Below are 5,995 nucleotides of genomic sequence, written 5' to 3'. Positions count from 1 at the left end.
CTAAAATAGGCATGTTCTACTTATAACAAAGGAAAAAACAAAAACATATGCTAGGTTGCAAAAGTGGAATGATCTGGGCATATACTTCTCATAGCAATGTCAGAAACATAAAAGGCAAGCTCAATTGCATGAAGCATGTTTCATGCTTCTGCTTGTTTTATATCTGTTAACCATTAGCCAAAAGTCATATGGTTGAACCTCAAATTTAGAGTTACCCATGTGGCTAAGTCCAACATCATGGAGAGAAGTATATTCCCACCATGGAGATGTCATAAAAATATATATATAGAGAGAAGAAATATAGAGAGAAGGAATATATATAGGAGAAATATACCATCTCTATAAAACACTTTCACAATCCAATTATGGATTGCCATTCATGGCTCTAAGCTGATATTGAGCCATTGATCAAAACTCTTCAAATACAATCATTAACCAGATTAGTAATCCATTTGATCATTTTGGTATTTAGATCATGGTATTTCACGGACATGATGCAACATGGACCTTGGGATCATGACCTGAGCCAGAGGCAGATGTTTAACAGACAGAGCCATTCAGGCATCCCTAAAAGTAGTTTTTTAATATGGAAAGTGACACAATCAATTTTGCTTCTTTGAAAAAGTACCTTGGTTATACTGTGGGAAAGTTGTTAAGAATCAAAGACAAGACAGGTGGTTTCTGAAATGATTTAGGTGGAATATTACTAGATCCAAAATAAAGTGTAAGTAAATATAAAAAGGGGGGTGGATTTGAGAGACATTTCTGGTATATAACTGACATGATTTAGTGATTAATTGGATGTCAAGAGGACGAGGGAAAAAAAGTGGATGACTAATTAAACTTAATTGAAATTGCTATAAACAAGCACAAAAAAAAGAGGAAAAAAGGAAGAAAATAAATTTTGTTTGGAATGTTTAATATACATGCAATACATTTAAGTTACTAGAGTCCATTGATTCCTGGAAAAATGGATGGTCAACTAGAAAGAGAGAAGGGAATGAATAACAAAATATAGACCTGGAGTATCTTCAGGAGAAAACAAAATAAATGATATAACCTAAGGAAACAGATATTTAAGGGGTATGGAATAAGACAAGAAAGATCTAGAAAAGCAAGAATTATTAAGGGAGAAAGTATAGAAAGACATATTAATAAAGGAGACCATTTTAAGCTTTAAGAATTATTTGCAGTCTCAAATTTTGTGCAAATGTCACATAGAATGTAGACTAAAATTACATTGTGGATTTAAACATGAGGTCCTTGGTGATTTCAGCATGAACATTTTCAGTAATGTGGCAGGGTAACAAATCATAGTTTACAAGTGAGTAGAATTGTGGAAGTGGAGACAGCAAGTTTACTACTTTGCAAAATGTTCAATGTATAAGGAAATACCATGGAATGATAGAAGGTATTCTAACTTCTATCTATGCATGCTATTTATGGAGCCAGAGGAGAGGGAAATAATGCAAGGAAGGTTAAGCAACAGGACAATGTCCAAGTAAAGTCAGAAAGAGATTAAATTAATCCATATTTGGAGAGTCTACATTTGAAGTTAATAAAATAATTTTTTTTTTTTTTAGAATGAAAGCTAGTATTGCAGCACTCTAGGGAAGTTTAGATTTGAACAAGATTGGTATCTGATGACCATTATTTTTTTAGTTACTTGAGCAAGATATATTTTATTCAAAGAACGTGGTAGTAGGGGAAACTGATTAAGAACATTTGGGATTGCCATACAGGTAAAATGACAAAGAAGAGATGGCAAAAAATAAAAATTATATTTAAAAAAAGTCTGAAAACAATAATACATTATATTTTAATTTAAAAAGAAAAATAAATAAAAAACAAAAACAAAACAACAAAAAAGAATAAGTGGCAAAGAATAAATAAGGATTGTGAAAATTCTTGGCATTTGGAGGGCCTCGTGAATTAGGTAACATTCTTGCTGAATATCTCCCCTTTGGTATTATATCTTTATTCAACACTGCTTTAGAATTTATCTCAGTAACACTGCATCAATTTATGTATTTGCTCCAACTAGGCAAGCTAGTTAAGTTTTTATATTCTTCCACAATGATGCTCTTCTCCACTCCCACTTATTCTTTCCTAAATGCTCTCTTGAGACCACTTCTATTTCTTTAAAATGCATATACATATTTTTTCTTGATCCACAGTTATTCAGTTTATAACACACACACACACACACACACACACACACACACACACAGTCCCTCTCCCAGGGCTGATGTTTTGAAATAGGAAATATCATCTCATTGCCACATTTGAAGCCTGAATTCATTATGCAACTTACAAGGTCATATTTATTTCCCTGTATTATTAATATCAGGTGTACTAATTAATGGGCCATAACCTGAGTTGGCAAGTAGCATTTATTTTAGCCTCCAGTTTTCTCTCATGTGAAGTATTGGACCACCTCAATCTTGTACTCTTTTCCCCAGATGATATTTTCTGTCTGCCTTAATGCCAGGTAATGGAACATGTGTAGACTTTTTCTGTACCTTCATCTACATTTGATCTAACTAACACTGCTTCTTATCCAGACAACCATGGTTCCAGGCAAAATTATTTTCCATCTTTGGGAAAATCATCTCATCCTTCCATCATTCTGATTTTTTAAAAAAAAATATCATGGTCTAGAGATGCAAATTATAGTCACTGACATGACAGTCAATTGTTCATTTTATCAGTATCCCACACTGATCAAAACTCTCAGTAGCATTAGGTAGAATCAACACTGTACTCTTGAGTTTAGTTTTTCAGTGATATATTTAGTATTTGTAAAGTGTGTTCTTGATAATTCTTGATTTATTGTGAAGGAAAATTTGTATTATTTGTATTATTTCCTACACTTCCACTTATTCTCTCCCGTAAACAACTTTTATCAGTTCCCTCTTGATTCAGAAATTTTACCCCTTCCTGACTCCTTAAAACCACTGCACATGCTGGAATACGTGGCCAGTCCCTATTAAAATATATTATATCTTCAAACTATTTTCTGGGCAACCATTTCACATTTTTGCTCTGATAAAATCATAGCATTTTATTGAGGATGCTGATTCACCACCAGCAGGCTCTCAAGTGGTGGATGTTTTCTTTTCCACACCCCTTGGACCAAGTAAGTGTTTTCCCTTTTCTACAGTAAGTCTTTTAGACAATGCCTTCTTTCTCCATTAATACCTTCCATCTAATTTGAAACTCATACAAAGATGCTATACCAACCCAAAACTACTTTGTTACAAATATCTACTGGTACAACCTCTCAGTTCCTGGGATTTCTTTCCTCCAATGATCATATCCTGTACCCCATTTCAGTTGCTCTCTGATGGTCATACCTAGAACTTGCTTTCCTTTATATCTTTAACCCCTTCATGATTTTCTATTGTTAGACAAATCCTTTGCATGTACCCTTCAGCCCAATCATTCTGCTCTCTTTGTAAAATATCAGACCTGGCTTAATTTTACTCATTGCACATTCTGTTTTTGCTACTAGGAAGCTAAGTCTGGTTGGAGAGAAATACAAAACATAGTGTTTGGAATGTCATTTCAAATTAAAGGTCACTAATGTATAAATAGGACCTTAGTGCTGAGAAGCAATCATACTATATTCTCTATGTCAATAGTCCTCCCAAAATTCAGGATATCCATTATTTATTTTTTCTTCCTTTATCAAACCTTCAACACACTAATATGCACCCTTATTCTCTGCTGAATGAGAAAACAGAAATAATTAGAAAAGAAGTCTATAAGCTACTACTATCCTATCTACCAAATTAACGCCACTAATGTTCATGTTCTCTGCTTTCTGTGCTACTAGGAACTGTTTCAGACTGTATTTCTATTTATGCTAATTCTCCATCTCCACTGGTCTGTTCAAATATAGCACTCCAAAATTTATCCCCTCTCAATCTTACTCCATGAATATTTCCCCTTCTCTGATGCATTATTTTCATTGACATAAAAACACCGTAATTCCCAACATTTGCCTTCCTTTCCAAAACCTTTTCAGCTACTACTTCATTTTTTTGTTCACTTTTATAGCAAAAATTCTCAAAAGTGTTTGAGTGCCCAAACAAGCATGTGCTAAGACAGAATTGGAATTGCAGATATTTATTTGGGAAAATGCCTGTGAATGATACATAGGAAGGCAAGAATCTGCAACAACAGTCTTAGATTATGATGTTTGTATGCCAGTTGTGAAAGAAGGGAGGGAAGAAAGAATTCTGTGGGAAGAACCTTAGAACTCAGTGCAGTTCTGAGAAGAATTTGGCCTGGATGATGGAGAGTCTTATAGTCAAAACTGCTTATTAGAGTAATCTAGAGTCAGCAGCAAATGTGCCAGTTCTAGTATCATTGCTGTGCTCAGTCATTAGTGGTAGAAGCCTGCAAGAAGTGTGGTCTGGTTTGAACTTGAAGGTAGGTAAAAGATACAACAACAGGAGCTTGCAAATCACCTATGGTCCTTTTAGTAGATTCTCTTGAAGGGATATCTGAGCTGCCACAATATCCAATATCTTATTTGTCCTGTAGGAAGACCCATTTACCAATCCCAAGTGAGAATTCCAACCAGGTGGAGGACTGCAAAAGTCATAATGACAACCACCAGAAGTAGAAGCCCACAGACCTCAGCCCACTGCATCTTTTATGGGTTAGGAGTTGCCAAGAGGACAACACACAGGGTACCGTTTGGACTAATGCTTTCCTCACAGAAAGGAGAAAGACACAGCAAGATCAGTGGCTGTAGTTTGTGTGGGTCTACCATGGAGGCTTCCTCCCAATAACCTACAAAGGGCATAGGGTGATGGACTACACACAACCTCTAATGCTGCCAGTGAAGACCCCTTTCCCTTCCCATGATGGGGCAGTGGGTGGTGGAGGGAAGAAGGAAGATACACTGGTGTAGCTGGCCAAGTGCCATATTATGATGTTCACACTTAAAGAAATACAAGGAATTTCACTGTGTACTCAGAACAAGGGAAAAGTTTCTCCTAATAAGAAAGAATCCAGGGCCAAGCAGCTGCTCAGCACCTGCTTTCCATATAGGGGAATGTTCCAGGCCCAGTGCATTGATTGGGCATTTCTGAAGAGAGACAGTAGGTCATGCCAGGGCTGCTTCTCCGACATAATTCCTATTGTATTATGATTATTGGTGGTGTTGTAAAAAATGGCAGTTTACCATCTTAACCATTTTTAAATGTAGTGTTAAGTATATTCATAGTTGTGAAACAGATCTCTATAACTTTTTCATCTTGCAAACCTGAAATTCTGTACCCATTAAATAATTTCCTTTTTCTACCTTTCTCATCATTCTATTTATCATCTCTATGATTGGGACTACTTTCAGTACCTCATGTAAGTAGGATCATACAGTATCTGTCTTTTTGTGACTTATTTCACTTACATAATGTCCTCAAGGTTTATCCGTGATGTAGCATGCGTCTCAATTTCCTTCCTTTTAAATGCTGAGTCAGAGGAGAAAAGATGGCGGAAGAGTAGGGGACCCCTTCTTCAGCTGGTCCCGAGTTGAGCTGGATATCTACCAGACCATCCTGAACACCCACGAAATCAGCCTGAGACGCAGGAAGATACATCTGGATCTCTACAAATGAACATCTCCAGCGCTGAGTATTGAGGTACGAAGCAGGGAGCTGTGAATCTGCGCACAGATGTCGGAAGATAAACAGAAGGAGGAGGGAGCCACCATGCTCAGGCGCCGGGAAGCAGTAGCCACCTGCACTGGGGAACGGCCGGACTCGCGAACTGTCACCCATGAGAGAGCAGACTGAGACTGTGAGCCCGGGAATGCGCATGACCAGACTGAAAACTAGCGCTCCGGAGTGCTCACTGGAACCGGACTATAACCAGGAGCTCGGGAGCATGCACGTCCAAACTAAAAACCGGAGCTGCGGAGCGCGCACTGGAACAGGACTAAATCCGGGAGCTCGGGAGCGCACGCGCAACCAGACGGGAAACC

The sequence above is a fragment of the Ursus americanus genome, chromosome 10 (assembly GCF_024610735.1).
Source record: "Ursus americanus isolate L20-20 chromosome 10, mUrsAme1.1.p, whole genome shotgun sequence".
NCBI classification, from domain to species: domain Eukaryota; kingdom Metazoa; phylum Chordata; class Mammalia; order Carnivora; family Ursidae; genus Ursus; species Ursus americanus.
This window is presented reverse-complemented; position numbering follows the sequence as displayed.